Source organism: Globicephala melas, chromosome 2 (genome assembly GCF_963455315.2).
Source record: "Globicephala melas chromosome 2, mGloMel1.2, whole genome shotgun sequence".
In the NCBI taxonomy this organism is placed as follows: Eukaryota; Metazoa; Chordata; class Mammalia; order Artiodactyla; family Delphinidae; genus Globicephala; species Globicephala melas.
Genome location: NC_083315.2, coordinates 112510419 through 112527698, shown reverse-complemented (window position 1 = coordinate 112527698; position 17280 = coordinate 112510419). Strand labels below are relative to the sequence as shown.

Genomic DNA, 17280 nt, shown 5'->3' with positions numbered 1-17280 from the left:
ATAGGAAAAGAAAAAGGAAAATGGTTAGGAAAAGAATCACACTGAGTAGTATTGATAAGCAAGATTGATGGCTTCAGATTTCTCTTTGTGTTTACCAACAAAAGGCAGTAGCAGGCTTGGCTTTTTCCAGTGAAAAATGAGGCAGGGTTAGTAGATTGCCTACCTCCAAAAACTGCTTTCTAGAACACCAGCTATCTTTTCCCAGTCTAACATCTTCTGGGTCCACTGAACTGTAGTCTACCTTTGGTAACACAATTAGAATTTATACCCACTTTGATAAACACATGTATGTGCTCGTGTGTTTGCTTCAAGAATAACAAGGCCTTCCGAATAAGGGTAGCTGATCATGGAAGATGTTATCCACAGTATTTATGCAACCAAGTAAACATGAATTTTCAGAGAGGCAGAAATAGCCACACTCAAGTAGCTGGTATCACTAAACATTCATATCCTTCAAATACCGAAGACTGAAAAGTGAGCGGCCACAAAACAAAATAGGAGGAAAAACAAAAGCAAAAGAGGCCCATTCATAACCACAATCAAGCATGAATAATGACCGATTTTGAATGTAAAGATCATTCAAATAAACGTAACTGATAGATCATCTACATAGGGTGCAAGTCAAAGGAAAGAGGCAGTCCACTTTAGAAAGTGTCTAGTGAATTGATTTAACAAGTTTAATGTGAGCATCAGTGTGGGGCTATTACTGATCGTAAGCTTTACTGATGTTATTTGTTCGCTTGAAAAAATACCGCTCTTTGGAATGAGCACATTAAGGCTAAAATTGCAGAGAAAACCCTATTACAACTTTATTGCTGGCAAATTGGAACCAAACCTTGTCTGTATATCAATTACTTAGAGTTACCGCAGAGATAAATCCTTTTTTTTTCCTTTTTTTTTTCTGTGTATATTCTCTATCTTGAAGACAGTGATGAGAAACTCCTTATTATACCCTACCAACATCACTAGGTTTTCTTAGCAATTTCAAGGAATTGTCAATTAAGTTCTTTTTATTAGGTTTCAAAAGCTGTTAAGTCAAACACAAATCTATCATAAGGCTTGTAACAGCATGTGATTTAGACACATTTCAATGCTTCACTCCTTCATTATCCACCTACCGCAGTGCAACTGGCAAGTTCCAGTAAAGTAAAGGAATTTCTTCTTGATTATCTTAGGTTCACAGAAATTTGGAGTAAGTGGCCACTTGTTTGTATCAAATGCTCTACTGAACTCCCATTCTTATTAAAAGCAGAGGGGCAGGGCAATAAAAGTTGTATATATGTATAGATAAGGGATGGGTTTGCTTCCAAACTCATTACAGTGGGGGAAACGGGTTTGATGCAGTTACCCAGAGTAGTAGCCACTCAAAAAGCATACGGATTTTTAAAGCAGTAGTACAAATGTGTCTATTTTTTTTGCTGATTTCACTTGTGAACTTTGAAATCATTAAGAAAAAGCATCAAGTCATCTCTGTGGCAAAGGATAACACTGCCCCGTACAGCGGCAAGAATCATGGGAACACGTAAGTAGTTGTCCTTCTTACTCCCTGACCTAAGAAAGGGTAAGTGCTCTGAAAGGACAATCCTGCAGGTCTCCCGGAAGAAGTAAAGTGTTAGTACCCTTGGAAGAGCAAAACAACAGAGGTGCGTAGAGGTCAGCCCCGGAAGCAGCTGCTCCTTTGACCTTCTAGACAGACAAATGGGGATTAATAGGAAAGGGAGGCAAAAATGGCACATAATTCTAGTGAATAAATATGGTGCAGTGTTATTCAGGAGTCTTGCACTGGAGGCATTCCACGACATTCACATTTCAGTTGAGAATGTTAAAAAAAAAAAAAAAAAAGGGAATTAAAATGGAGTAAAGGCCATGAGCACCCAGCTGAAGAATGCTCTGGTCTTTAGTCTGACTCTTCGAAGTAATTTTGACAATTGGCTTCACTTTTGAAAAAAAAGGCAAAAATTAATAAACAGCTTTTTACATAATCTTAAATCCCTTGCCCAACTTTCTAAATAAAAATAAGTACTGTTCTAATCTTCTAAAACTTTAAAAGTCTCTAGATAAATATTTAAATTGAACATGTTTCCCAAGAAGTGTCAGCAATTTGAGCTTCGTTCTCGGGAAAGCTACTAGGGTCAATTTACTTACACCATGTATGTTCAAAGATAAGCAGTTCTGTAAACCCAGTTCTAGAAGCAGGAGTTCTGAACCCAGAAACAGGGGTCAAAGAATAACAGGAAGGAAGTACGCATGCCACACTGAAAAGGCAACACATCTGCAGAATTCCAAAAGGCATCTACTGTACTCTCAGACTTTCACCGCTATGGTTTTGTAAGAATTCTCACTGTGAATTTAGGTTCCATAGCATTATGCTATTAGTCTAACTACTTGGTCACAGGCTAACAACATTTGAAGAGGAGGAAGGTCAAAGGTATCATTATGGTGGTGACAACCAATCACAGTGGGAAAAAATAAGTTTTATTTATTACTCTTAATACAAGAAAGCTTTACTGTGGAATATTATTGCACTGTCACTACACACCAGAGATTTTTAATCCCCAATCATTTCAACATATTTTACAGTTCATTACCTTTCCAGCTAGTATTGCAGGAAGGACTCTCCTGAGCCTATACAGAAGCATTAAAAAAATCTACTATTTTTACACTCATATTTCAACCACACAAAATACTGAATAGGGAATTTGAAAGAGGCTAAAAACTTGTATATTTCAAATGAACACTAGAGTAGAAATATACATCTCATCATCAATTTTAAATCCCTCCATTAAAGATTAGAACATCTAAAATTATGAATCATGGAAAGAAAAGGAGGCTGTGAAACATACAGATGAGAATTTTAAATTGGTTTTTGACAAGCAACATGGCAGTGTCCAGACTAAACAAGACAGACTACACATCCTTTGCCAGCAGCACACACAACCCTGCAGCCGATACGAAGTTATGTTACCTTTCGAAAGAGGTTACCTGCTACGATGCTCCTAAGTTCTAATAAGTGTCACTGTGAAAAGGTAAGCAGTTGTATCACTGTGAATTTTGTTCAGTAAAAACCTATCACTTACGGTCATTTTTCACACATAGGAGCTCATGCATCTTGCCCTGCGTGGATGGAATTTAGACTTCATCACAATTGTACCCTGACAGAAATTGTCTAGTTATCTAGTTATCTACACCATGAAAATATAATCCACTTTTTAAACACTTCTGGTTTCTGCAAATGCTGCTTTTCTAGATTTGGGTGCTGGTCCTTGCAGGTGCAGCATGAACTTGAAAGCAGACATTGAGGTAAACTTATATTCTCTATAGCTCTTACCTAGTAACCCGCACTTCATTATTGAGGATAATTTCCACAAAATAATAATAAAAATTGCTCTTGGCAAATAGGTTTTAATTAAAAATAATTCTACAGTTTTTACAAGAGTCCTTCTAAAAACCCTTCCTCTCATTAATGAAGAATGTTTGAAGTTAAATTGTTTCATCTCAAACTTGAATATGACTTGTTATTTGGAAATTGTGACAAATATTTAATAGGATACAGTTGTTTTACCAACTTGCAGTGAATTTTCCTGAAAAGTAACAAGAATTTAAGGGAAGACCTGCTTCAATGCAAATGCCATACTGTTATTACATGTTGCAATTGCTGGGATCATAAAGAGTTTCCACTGTCGGCCTTTTTTTTTTTTTTTTTTTAAGGAAACCAATGTCTCTATTTCAAAATAAACATGCCCAAAGCCTTCTCCTTATTTTTGAGTAAAGAAACAGGCCATTCTGGATATTTCTAAAGACCTCATCAGAAGAAAAATAATGTAAAAAAGAAGCAATGCCCTCTATTCATAAATGAGCTATCCGAGCTACTAAGAGGTTTAGATGGTGTCCCTACAGAGCTGACACCTGAAATTCCTCTATATCTGCAAATGTACTTAAAAAGAGAAAACATGATAATTAAAATTAGAAACAAACGATTACATCAAATTAACACAGGTAATAATGGGGAGGGTGAAGAATAGGTAGTAAAAATATTTACTCAACATTTAAAAAAATTTTAGAATATAAAGAAACTTGCACAAATAGAGCTCTAGGAAGTTCTACCTTCACCTACTATTTTATTAGCAAATCTTAGGTTAATGAGTCTATGATTCCAGGAATAATATGTTCCCTTCCAAAGACTAGAACTTGAGCAGACCAAGCAAGTACTCTGGTGAGAAGAATCAAAGCCCTAAAGGTAGGTGAGCACTGAGCTCCTACCAGGAGTCAGGTGCCATGTGCTGCCCCCAACCAGGTTATCTCAGGTGGTCTTCACCACAATCCTCTAAGGTGGCCTGAGTAGTCTCAGTTACACAGACAGGGAAACCGAGGCTCAGAGCATTTCATAAACTTGCCCAAGGTCACAAAGTTGGTTAGTGGCAGACCCAAGCTCTGACCTCAGATCAGGGGACTTCTAAATTCATGTTCCTGCTGCCAACTATTAAGCTGCTGAAGGGAGAAAGAACAAAAACTAAAAGGCAAGATGTGCTTTTGTTTGCTCGTTTTTAAAGATAATGGAAATTTGTGAATCAGCTAGATTTTTTTAAAGTTTGCTACTGATAACCAAAAATTAAAACATGATTTAGTGCTGAGACTGTACACTGGCTACAAAGCTTAAAGTTATGACTTGTCCAACTATTTTTTAAAACTTCATCAGAGCATGAGATAGTTTTGGAATTCCTCACTAACACGGTTAGGAAAATGTTTACTTTGACAGACAACCCAACAGGGCTTAGAGGAAACCATAATGGGTCCTCACAATGGCCTGTCTCACTCTACAAAATTTAAATCCAGTTTGGAAACTGCTTACTGCCAAATTCAAGAACATTTCTTATGAATGACTGGGGGGGGTGGATAAAGCATATCTATCTCATGTTCTGTTTTTGGTCTGGTATCTTACTGCTGGTAGAAATTTCCATTATCAATCATTTCAAAGTAACCTACTTTTCAGCAGGTCACTTTAAAAGAATATAGTATCTTGGCAACAGACACCCTCCTATTGCAAAACCAGCTGAGAGGCACATATCTGGTTGAGGGGATCAGGAAAAAGAATCAGCGTGGAGTGAGAAGTTAGGTCAGAGACCTACAGCATATAAATTAAGTACTGTCAATCTGGAAATTGATTATCTGGTACTGAATTGTGGTTCTTCTAACTGGCTAGTTCTGGATCATGAAGATTAAATGAGATAACCCGTGGAGTACCCTTAATGCAACCTGGCACATAGGCATAAAGGCTTAGTAATATTTGTTATCATCATTATTATTCTCAAATCATACTGATGATTACAATGGCCTAGTAGATTTCTAATGAAAATTCTGAATTAGGTAGTCTGAGACTATAGATGCTATTTCATGAAAGTTTTTCAGTTGTATCAGGAGAGATGCCAAAGATAGGAACCACTGGCATAGAGCTATGGTTTTCAGACAGCTTTCTGAGTATTTTGTTTGTATGTCAAGGTAATATTTCCTTAAACCAAAAAACCCCACAAAAAAACAACAAACAGGTTGGAAACCATCAGCCTACAGAAAAATCATTTCTCCCCAAAACAAGTACCTTTGTACTTGTCTTTACAAGGTCAGAAGAAACAATGCAGGGAAGGGATGTCCACTCAAGCTGACAAGAGTAAAGTGGCCTTTACTCATGCAATGTTGAGTCAGGGCTTCAGTTTCCAGGAGGTGAGGTGAGACAAGTATAAATAGTTACAGGCTCTGGGAATGTGGTAGAGTTGAAACAGTACTGAACTCATCGAAATAGAGTATTCCAATACTGACTATACCACACAGCGGCATGTGGCCACAGGGTCAACTTCTCTTGGCCTGTTTCATCTGTAAAATGGAGATAACGATATAGCGTAGTTTGTAGGAGATAAAATTAAAAGAGAGTAAGGTATAACAACAACAACAACACAGCTGCCAATTAACATAGGGAGGTTTTATCTTTACATTGCACCCATAAGATGTAAGGCCCAAGATGGCAGGAAACAACATTTTACAACATTAAACAAACATTTTATTTGGCACTATCAGTCCAGACTTTATTTCTAGAAGCATCACAGAGTCCAGACAACCAAATAAATGTTCAAACACCTTCTGAGCTAGATCAACTCTAGATCCTGAGAAAGAAAATAAATGAAACTTAACTACTTAAAAGTATAAAATATTTTTAAACTTTCAATGTATGTATCAAGCACCCCCTCCATATGTTTGGACTATGTAGAAAAAAAAGGCCCCCAAGTAACTGAGAAGTCAAATGCAAATTACAACAATAGACATCAATCCCAAATGGTGAAGGTCAAGTGTGATGATACTTTGCTTTGGTGTTCACTTTGTAAATAAATGTAGGTGTCAATAAAACGGAAAGTTCTATTTTCCAAAGTGAAGGCCGAGTGCAAAAGAGACTCCAACACGTGGAGAGATTCAAACACACCTACATGCACACAGCCAAGTGTGCTGGCCTGAGAAGCCTTCCAGGAAGAGACAGCTTTCACATTCTTCTATTCCTTTCTAAACAGTAATAGCTCAATTTAAATTTTTAAAGGTAAATAGTCATTTTTTGCCCTTTAGAGAACTAATGTTAGTGATTTCTTAGACTAATATTGATGCTAAAAATATATAAGTTTTCTCCAAAGTACCTGCTTTTCTCCTTCCCTCCCTTTTCTCCTGGAAAGCTCCTAACTCATCTTTCAGGCTTCAGCTTGAACTTTAGATCCTCCAGAAGGCATCTCTAAATCCCCAAAGCCTCTTAGGTGCTCTACCACAAGCTGTCATGGTACTCTAGGCCCATATCTGATGTAGCACTTGTGCTCTTCTTAAATGTCCGCGCATGGCGCTAACTTCCCCAGAAATAGACCTTCAGCTCCTTGACAGTCAGAGATGGTCCTCTGTGTCCTTACTCACAGCAGGAGATTAAGAACTGTATGTTATAATATGAGTGAATGGTTCTCACAGTGTGTTTCCCCAGCAGCAGCAGCATCACCTGGAAATTACGTAAAAATGCAAATTCTTGGACCCCACCCCAGACCTACTGAATCAGGAACTCTGGAACAGAGGTCCAGCAATCTGTTTTAACAAGCCCTCCAGGTGATACTAATGCATGCCGAAGTGTGAGAAACCCTGGGGGTACTCAAAAAAGAAAAAAAGTCTTGGTATGCATTACTTAGGATCACCAAGAGAGAACAGCATTCTCAGACATAGTGATTATGACTAAATATCCCAGTTTGCATTATCCTCTCCAGAAACTTTCTCTGATGAGGGTTTTTCTGCCTCCATGATGAAGTTATTCATTTATTTTTCTCCTCTGAGGTCATAGTAGCACAGAAAACAGCCTGTTAGCAATGATTTTTGCTAACTATATGGAGGAAGGAGGGAAGGAAGGAAGGAAGGAAGGAAGGGAGGGAGGGAGGGAGGAAACTTAGCTTTACATTTACATGACTACAGAGGTTACAGGCTCAACACTAAGGGGAAAAAAAAAGATTTTAAAAAACCAGCCCTCTTAATTCGTTCCTACGTCAAAATTTTAATCAAAATGTACTTAAAGTTTAAAAGCCTTCAACTGGAGAAGAATGCAAACTGCAGAGAGCAGATTTTAAGAAATATTCATTTGGGTCAGTTTCTTCAAGCAAAGGAAATATGCATTTTTCTATATCATCTAAAGTGGCAGCATCACATGAAGAACAATATATTATAGAAAATACATTTGTAGCATATTGCTGTAGATTTATTTTGGAGCAACATAAACACAAATTATATTATCTCTGAAACTGCCATTTAGATTTGGGTCTAATCAAGAGAATAGAAGGACTACTCATTAAAAATCATCCCTGAACTGAAAAGTTATTAAGAGATTAGAAAATAATATTCAAATCTCTAAGAAAAGGGTCACATGACCTCAGTATTTTGAGTAACGTTGATGCATCCGAAACTCTCTCCTTTCCTTGCTCGCCTTCTCTAATCTTTAGCTTACTTTGACTAGGAAGTTTGAAAAGGCTAAGAATGAACAGTGGTTCACTAAACTCATTTCTGTTTTTATAAGCAGTCTCTGCAGACTCAAGACACCACCATATGTCTTCCACCTGAGCTGTGGAAAGAACCATCATTAGTAATTTTATTACAAATGGGCACTTACTTATGCATCACTTTCAGAGAAGTAAAAAGTAGGACAGGTAGTCATACAAAAATCTGAAATTCCCATGGCTTCCTGTCTTTTACAGCAGAAGCATTGGACACTTCTGCTGTCAAATGTAGAAAATCCAATTCATCTTGAATTTGAGAAGGTTACAGTAAACCAAAATATACCTTGTATTCTTCTTTTTTATTCTTAATACTATTCTTTTTCTATTCTTTGTTCTGCTCGGTAAGTTTCGATCTTATTCTTCTTTACCAAAAGGTTGAGCCTTGAAATACCATAATATAACCACAACAAAATCATAGCCTTTTCTGAGTTACTAGTGTATCAATTTGAAAAGAAAATCCTGTAAAGGAGAGTTCTAAGTGGTCCTTCATCAGAATTGCTACTTGCAAGGGTTTACAAATGGCGAAGTTTATCGCTTATTATTTAAAACATGAAACTTTTTTCATGTAACATCAATATGTATGTCTAGAAGCTTGTTTAAGGAAGCTATTCACCATGCAAAGTTTTAAATGCACGGAATCAAAGAACAATTTTTGACATTTTGATTCATACATGCTTATAAAGCTCCAAGACAACATGGTTTAATTATAAAACATATTTCTACTGCCTTAGTCATGCCAATTAAATTTGATTGGATACTTTCTTTATTCAACAAGCCCCTTTCATGTCATTTTAATTTACTGTCAAAGCAGCCTGAATATTGGAAACTAAATTATTTACTACAGCCCATAAGCCAATAATGTTCCATTTGTCTCATACAGAGGGAGACTAGACTAACAAGATTATTAAGGACATTACTTGTAATAGCGAATGTCCTTCACTTTATTTGAGCTTCATGCTGTGCTTTCAGAGATCATACTTCAAAAGAGTTCCATTTCATTCCGTCACAGAACCTCTGATATAAATTATTCCCTACTCCCTTTGTAATATTCTGATCATAGAGAAAGTGGACCCAATATTGTTGGGTTGAAATGGAAGCACACTCTTCTAAGAAAGCTACATAGTTTATTTGTGTTAAACACCTCTGATGCGCTCCCTTGTGTCAATACTGCAAAACATGGAGAAATCAGTTTAATTTGTCTCATATTTCACATATTAAATTCACAAAAAGCATTTTGTTTTCACTGTCTTGAATACAAACAATGCTTCTAAGATTCTCAGATATATAAGTAAATCAATAATTTTAGTTTTCAGAAAATCATAGAGAGTTCATTAGGCATTATGTATCTGGACAGACACTTCATGCAGGGCTCCATTACTGTGAAATCCTAGAAAATGAATTAAAATGTCTCAACCAGAAGCACTCTTAAAGGCAGAGAAAATAAATAGAGCTATACTGAACTCTAATATGCCCGTTGAATTCTGCTGAGGCTAGCCTCACGCTAAGACTTATTTAACATCTTCATTAGTGGTCTGGAGAGGGAGGAAACACATCAATTATATTCACAAATGGCAATTAATTGGGAAGTGTTGTAATTATTAGTATAAAAATGAAAAAGAACACAAAGAGGGCTATAGAGGCCAAACCCACAGAAAAAACTTCTAAAACAGCAACTGATCAGTCAATTAAAAGGCTATGCGAGAGCAGAAATAGTAAGTCCCAAAGAGGTGCTTGGAAACAACATTTTGAAAGCTCACAAAGTGATGTCAGACTAGGAACCGGCTGTAAAACAGTTCAAAATAATGACCAAAAAGGGAGGTGGGGTGATTGGTCTCTCAAGAGAGGAAAAGTCAGAGCTACCAACCCTGGGAGAAGTCATGGGGGAAAAACAAATGTTCCCTTGCCTTCTACAATGATGAACCAGAGATGATTAAAGAAGAATATTAATCAGAAAAAAGAGTAAACTATTTTATGAGTGCTTATAATAATATATTTTATAATGTGCTTACTCTAGCTCAATGATAAGTGAAAATTTCATAGACAAAGGTGGAAATACAAAGGAAGGCTTGTAATAAAATTAGACAATGATTCTTTTTATATAACTCACAGTGCTCCAAAGATTCTTTAATAAGGCTTAAGGGGCATAGGAAATATAAAATTAGAAGTGGGTAAGAAAGGAAAATAATAGTAGAGATACAAAAATAGAGCCAGGAATTACCCTAATATAAACATTTATTTTGGTTTTAAACCAGATAAATGTTGAGTCGAAAGTGATATTCTGTAAGTGAGTGAACAGAGCAAACAGCAAAGCGTTCCAGCTTTCCAAGGAAACCTCTTCCTGAATAACATATTTCAGATATCTTGGGATATCACAAAAGATTATCAAATCATTCTCTCTCGTATGCATGCTTCTACGCAAGGTAAAACAATTCTACCAAAATAATAGAAAGAATTACACTGTGCAATTGATGTAAAGCACATTTTCTCTAGTAATGTGAAATAAGCTATTTAGCAGTACTTCAATCATTAAGCAATCAACCATCTTTTTTTTTTTTTTTTTTTTTTTTGCGGTATGCGGGCCTCTCACTGCTGTGGCCTCTCCCGCTGCGGAGCACAGGCTCCGGACGCGCAGGCTCAGCGGCCATGGCTCACGGGCCCAGCCGCTCCGCGGCATGCGGGATCTTCCCGGACCGGGGCACGAACCCGCGTTCCCTGCATCGGCAGGCGGACTCTCAACCACTGCACCACCAGGGAAGCCCTCAACCATCTTTTGATAAAGGAAAATATAGTAGGCCCTTAGCCACATTTGAGGGGTTCTATATGCTACAGTTAAAAGCAATGCGTTCTCTCATAAGTTTTTCTTCAGTTACTGCACTGTTTAACTCAATTATGAAAAGGAAATCTATTTCTAATTCTGTTGAAGTAAATGCTTGTGAAGGGAATAAACTGCACTTTCTAGGCGATAGGTCTCAGTTTTGATGCTGGAGAGCACAAGGTGACACTCCTGTACCCGGCTCAGATTTACACAATCATGGGCAAATATTTCCAGGCAAATGCAGCTATAATGTTTATGTTAAAAACAATAGGTTATGACAGCAGTCAGATGTTCTATATCCCTCAAGTGTTGAAAATAAATTGTTTCTTTTTGCACACAAGAGATGGAGATTACCAAGGTGAAACATGACAGAGAATTTGTACAAAATGATCTTGTCTGTAAGCAAGGCTTGCTCCCTGGTACTGGTAAAACCGTACCCCACAGGACCCTGTGTGTTGCCTTAATGAGTCAAATGACAACGAATTTCGAACAAAGAGCCTTGAAAAAATGGTTTTGTTGTTATCTGTCCTCTATTAAAATTCTACTCAACTTAAAATGACAAAGTTTTGAGTTCACACACTGCCTAGAGACAAGTTTTTATTTTCTCTCGAGATGGTGGTAAGCCAGGCACACACTGGGTTCTCAGTCGTGATCTGGTAACTGTATGGATAAATTGGTTCTCGATAAGCTCACACATCTCTCCTACCCCCATCCCCTCCTTCTCCTGAAACTCCACATTAGTATCACTTAACTAAAAGAAAACCAGTACTTCTCAGCACCAACACACTGAGAGCTCTTCTCACCTCCCCTCCCCTCAGAGCCCCACCAAGAACAAGCCAGGGCTTCCCTGGTGGTGCAGTGGTTGAGAATCTGCCTGCCGATGCAGGGAACACGGGTTCGTGCCCCGGTCTGGGAAGATCCCACATGCCGCGGAGCGGCTGGGCCCGTGAGCCATGGCCACTGAGCCTGCGCATCCGGAGCCTGTGCTCCGCAGCGGGAGAGGCCACAGCAGTGAGAAGTCCGCGTACGGCAAAAAAAAAAAAAAAAAAAAAAAAAAAAAAAAGAACAAGCCAAAAAGTAACACATGTGAAGCCAACTATATGCCATTTTAAAAAATATAAATTTGCTGATATCATTTTAGATCACCCTAAACCCTCTGGATTCTTGATCATATACTTATTTTCACGACTGACACAACCTCCCACCTGAAGGACACTGGATGAGCAGCAACGATCTGTTATGACCCTCAGGACCTTGGATAACTTACAAAAGTTGACACTTTACCCCAACTTGTATACATATTAGTTACAGCTGACTAAATTACCAGACATTACACATGAAGCAAGACTTTCCATATTCATTTTATATGCCATTCTGTGATTTATTCCTCCATTATTAGACCATTTGCCTTGGTAAAAGGGCTAATTACTAAATTCACTAACACAAATGGGAAGAACTAACTCATCATGCTGCCCCACTAGGTAAAAGTTACAAGAATTTCATTACAGCCTTGATTCAATTAGACTTGGATTTCATTCCAATAATGTATGTCTACAGACAGTATCATCTTTTGTCATTTTAATTTCTTAAGACTTTGGAAATAACATGTGGGAGAAAATTAAATAAAACATTACATTTTAGGTCATTCAAACCACTTGAATTTTTTAAATGCAGGATTCATTTTCCCTCTGCATCAACAATGATTCACCTTCCTGATCCATGATATATTTAATCTGAAACTTAAACATAACCATTAACAGCTTATTCAGGAGAGTTATGTTTTATAACATTTGTCTGCAGGACTACAGAAAGGATAGAAATAGAAACCAACTAGTAATTGTAAGAAACAAGCAAATGTTTTCACTAAAATGATCACATTTTTAACTCATTAAATCATTTTCCATTTATATGCATACTGACATAATTCATTATTGCCATATTTCCTATTTGAATATTATCAATATCAGCTCTAACATTTATAATCCTAGAATTATCTGGGGTTTGCAGGTAATATGTTTACAATCTCAGTAATTTCTTTGGAGTTAGTATCACATATTTCTTAACTCCAAATTGAACATGAACAAAGGCATGCCTTGTAGACTTCTGATTTATCAATCATTTGTCTTCTCAAACATGATACTTCATTTTCTATGAGCTGATCAATTTTTTTTTTTTTGCTATTTCATTTTGAAGAATGTGCTATGAATTCAAAAGATTAGATCCTTTATGTAAGGATGGAAATGTATACTACATTCTGCAGTGAAAATGTACATGCGAGAAACCTAACATGTATAAATATATTGTAAAGATATGCATTTTAATGTTGTAATTATAGTGTATGCAAAATGCACAGTATATATACTGCATTCAAATATTTTAATATACTTATTTTCTTCATGTAAATATCTATGCATAAGTTTCTATACATAAATTTGTAAGGTAGAACATAGAAAAATATATGTGTATGCAAATCCATAGATATATATGTATGCATGTCTGTTTTCCTGATTGAACTTTATATGCTACCCTCCATTTTGACTGAAACAGTGAAATAACTAGCATGTTGCCTCTGTGAAGCCGAAAGCAATTTCCTTTTCTAATTTTAGTTATGCAAAGCCTATGGGCATCATCAGCATTTAGTAATTAGTTTTATAATTACTGCTGTTTTGCTCACTGTCATTCAATTTTTCTTACAACATGGTCTGGGATTGAAACATCCCACATCCACAGCTGTGTAAATTGCTATCCATTTATAAGGCAAAAAAAGTAAAGTTCCACATACATCATTATTCAGTCAAGAACGCGTTGCTGGTACTTAGGTGATGCCTTCAGTGCATGAGCTATCCCGTAAAACACCATGAAAAATGACATTCCAAATTCCAGGAAGCGCTGTCTAATAAAGTAGAAAGAGAATATGAAAGTTGCCACAATTGTAAGATTACATCGAAGAGAATGATGAAAAACGAGAAACCTAAAGTTTGTGACGTCAAGGCAAGCATTTAAAATGTTAAATACTACTTCCTTTCTATAGGAAAGAAAAAATGAACACATGCATATGTATCCGTAGTTGTTGATCTGCTGTGTTTAAAATGATTTGTGTTTCTTCTAAAAAGTAACTAAAGCCTAAGAAAAGGTTTCAATCAGGATAGATTAAATTTTTCCTAAAACCCACTGAAAAAGTCAAAATCTAGCTCTCTACTTGGATACTTCAGTTTAGCTTCACAGATAAAGTTATAAAATCAAAACACTGATTTACCTCTCATAAAGACTGAAAAATTAAACGTTTGGTATAATGTTGCTGTGATAACTATTAACTTAAATACACTCTCCAAGTAACTCAGAGTGTTCTTTGAATATATCTTTGAATATACTATTTGTAGCTACATTCTCTTAAGATTTGTGGAAAACCGAAACAAAATGTGTCTCATTTCACCGACTAAAGTGTTTAGGCTGGACCTAGAGATGTTTATCAACCGAAATCACAGGGAGTTGGCTTCAAAGCCAGCCGTAAATCTCAGGGCATCCCTACCTTGGGAAAATGCAACAACATGCTCCAGAATTAAGAGTCCATCTCACCTTGAAAGATGCTCTTGTCTTTGTGCCTCAGTGTTCTCATCGGTAAAGCCACAGAGTACCTGTCTTTCTTCATAGGATCCCCGAGTGGCTGATGTAGGATAACAATCATGAAGGCACACTAGGAAAGGACAAGAACTTTCCCGTGTAGCCACTGTGGTTCCAGAATGTGCTCCTTTAGACCTCTGGCTGCAGAGAAGGGCACTTGCCAGGACTGTTCTTTAGTTTACAAAGTAACTACCTACCTATTGAAGTCTCCCACCAATGTTTTCTAAGTTTTTAATATCAAGTCTTATTTCTACAAATAAATTACACAGGTTTCAAGAGCAGAAATGAATCTTCTATTACTTTTCTAACTCCAAGCACCAGGAACACACAGTAGGTGATTCAGTATAATAATAATATACTTATTATTCTAAGTGAATAAGTAAAACTACCATGAGGTAAGATAAAGGAGGTAAGCTGTTAACAACTGACTTTTAACTGTAAGTGACACACACAGGAGCAAGCCAGGACTTGAGGTGAAACAATGAAGGATCAGATGATCAGGTGGAGGGCTTTAATCTCATCCCACCACTTCTGAGCACATAATAAGCACCTAAAATCCTTTCTTCCTTGATTCTTTTCCTGGAGAAAAAGAGTGATGAAATTCAGGAAGGAGAGAAGGCAAACCAGCCCTGTCGTTTTTCTCACTTTAAACCCTGAGGCCGGGGAAACAGAACCACTGATTAAGATGACTAAAAGATACATCAAATAGGACTTCCCTGGTGGCGCGGTGGTTGAGAGTCCACCTGCCGATGCAGGGGACACGGGTTCGTGCCCTGGTCCGGGAGGATCCCACGTGCCGCAGAGCAGCTGGGCCCGTGAGCCAAAAATCCACATTGAAACCTTCTTATTTCTTCATGAACTGAACATGAGTAGATTTGGACCAAATATTTCATTTCAAATATTCAAATGTCTCTTTTCAAAACTATATCTATATTTGGGAATATATATGTGTGTCTCTACCATCTACTTAGAGATTCTCTGGTAACCCCCCCCCCAGCTTTTATTGCCCCTCTCAAATATAAGTCAGAAAAGAACACTGAAGGTTTCTTTGAGGAAGGGACTAACACAGAGTTGTGGATTTTACTGTTACCACAGGCTTACAAGCTGCATTATGCTTGACCTGCTAGATGCCGATTGCTAAGTGAATGAAACAGAAAAGCCATAAACTGGACAAAAGCTAAAGAGCTCAACCATTATTTCTGTGAACAAAAAAGCCACAAATTCCCACTCTTCATTCATACTACTGCTTAATTGATACATGCAGGTAAAAGGAGGCCAAACAGAAGACAAACAAAAAAGAATGAAAGGGTTTCTCTTTAGCACATTTACACAGAAATTAATGAAGTTTAAAGGTGTTTATGGCAGGAATGGGGATGAGGAGGAAGAGGGAGTCATTCATCGAATATAATTATTGTAAACTTAATAAATGTGGACAATATTTATTTTAAAAAACATTTTACCTAGTTTGTAGCTTAAAATTTAAATTTTGTGTATTTTCTAAATTTTACTCTGCCATTCAAGACATAACTACAATACCACATCTATTCGAGACGTCAGAAGTCCTCATGAGCGAAACCTCTCACTGAAGCCAGACATTTAAGGAAAGCACACTGCAACGTGAGCAATCGAGAACCAAATATGAGAATCTAGTAATAGTGACAGGAGCCTGACATCCTACCGTAACTCGCCATTTATGGTTACAGGTTTCTGAACTGATAGTGAACCTGATAAAAAGCCAAGTAGGGCTTCCCAGGTGGCACAGTGGTTGAGTGTCCGCCTGCCGATGCAGGGGACACGGGTTCGTGCCCGGTCTGGTAAGATGCCACAGAGCGGCTGGGCCCGTGAGCCATGGCCGCTGAGCCTGCGCATCCGGAGCCTGTGCTCCGCAACAAGAGAGGCCATGACAGTGAGAGGCCCGCGTACCGGGGAAAAAAAAAAAAAAAAAAAAGCCAAGTAAAAACAGGCAAACTTTTTTCTTCTTTGGCAAAGAAGAGGGTTGACACAAAGCGTGTCCTCTGTGTGGAATGTGCTCTGGTTCAGCCACCCCTCGGCCCAGTTGTCCCCCCCGCTGAAATTCCAGTTCTAGTCTGTTAGCTGAAGCAAACACAAGAGCTGGGAGAGAAGTCACAACAGTGACTGGTTAGAATTAGGCTACACTAAACATTCAAATCGCTAAGGGAAAAATCATTTAATAAGATGCAACCAAAAAGAAACACATCCCTAATCATAAAGGCACCCACAGTCTCTTTGTGCCTCAAATCTTCGCACAATAATTTTAATCAACAATTAAAATCCTATTTACATCCCCAAATCCATTACAGCTGCTTCTTGCTCCCCCATTTCTCGCCTGCAGACTGATTTAGACGAGTGTGCTAAAAAGATTCCAGAGGAAATATTTACACAATTTAGATTTGTTATCCACACTCACCTGTAAAGTATAACAAAAGTAATTATTGATTTTTAAAAACAGAATAGCCACCAGAAGAAATTTCTCTGGAAAATTGCGAAAAACACTGACAAACCAAACATAGATTTCTAGAACTTCCAAGGACCCTTTTAACTTAGACATATGTTTTAGTGTTTCACTGTTGCTAAGACTTCTTTTCCACTACTGTGGTATCTAATAAACACCTAAATGCACAGCATCTTTGTATCTGGTTCCAAATCCTTTTATGCATTATAAATACACCTTGCAAAGAGCAAAGTCTTCACTAAGAGTCTGAATAGGAGCAAAACAGAGGCAGACCAACATAACAATTGTTCCCCATTATATTTGTAGCATAGAGTTAATAT

General features: G+C 37.4%; 1 protein-coding gene across 11 annotated transcripts in view; it reads right to left on the bottom strand.

Annotated features, from left to right (window-relative positions):
- NPAS3 (neuronal PAS domain protein 3) overlaps positions 1-17280 on the bottom strand; it is an 870998-nt gene that overhangs the window by 563707 nt on the left and 290011 nt on the right. The window lies entirely within an intron of this gene.